The sequence below is a fragment of the Danaus plexippus genome, chromosome 4 (assembly GCF_018135715.1).
Source record: "Danaus plexippus chromosome 4, MEX_DaPlex, whole genome shotgun sequence".
Taxonomy (NCBI): domain Eukaryota; kingdom Metazoa; phylum Arthropoda; class Insecta; order Lepidoptera; family Nymphalidae; genus Danaus; species Danaus plexippus.
Genome location: NC_083538.1, coordinates 1,855,693 through 1,856,369, shown reverse-complemented (window position 1 = coordinate 1,856,369; position 677 = coordinate 1,855,693).

The window sequence follows — 677 nt, the reverse complement described above, 5'->3', positions numbered from 1 at the left end:
TTAATAAATCTATTTCAACTGTAACAGATAAACCAAAAACATAATAATCTCATTCATTCATGATAATTATAGTGGAATAAATTGGTAAGACCTGTATCAAAGTATCGAGGCCAGGTCGCCCTACGGAAGTAAGAACTCACGCGATGGCGACTACGGGTGACGAAACATGCAAATTTACAGACTAGCCCGGTTTGATCCTAAATTGGGGCCGGCAGGAAAATAATGTTATATACATAGCTAACAACAGCTCTACCACATAACCTACATATATATGATTCTTAAGAGATCGGGAATATAAAGGTATTGTAGCCATACCCATAAATGTTAAGCTACGCAGGTACGGTGTTTTATTCGGAAATAAAAATCTCTCTCGGAACTTTACAGGAATATAGTTAGAAAATTATAATTAACAGTATATTATTTTTTTCTTCAGTTTTCAAGAAAAATTTCGAAACGAAGGGAGAAATCGGATATTCATAATGAATTTGAAAAAACGTCATATATCATCCCTTAAATGTAATAAAAAAAAAATGGGTCAATGTATGAGACATTTTGAGACATCGCCTTGCAAGTTTGTTTGTAAATCCAGCCGTTGCCGTCAGTTTTATTTACACGAATCATGCAAGAAGTCAGGCAGGCTACGCAACTGCCGCAGTCATGCTCCGCCCGCCCTACGA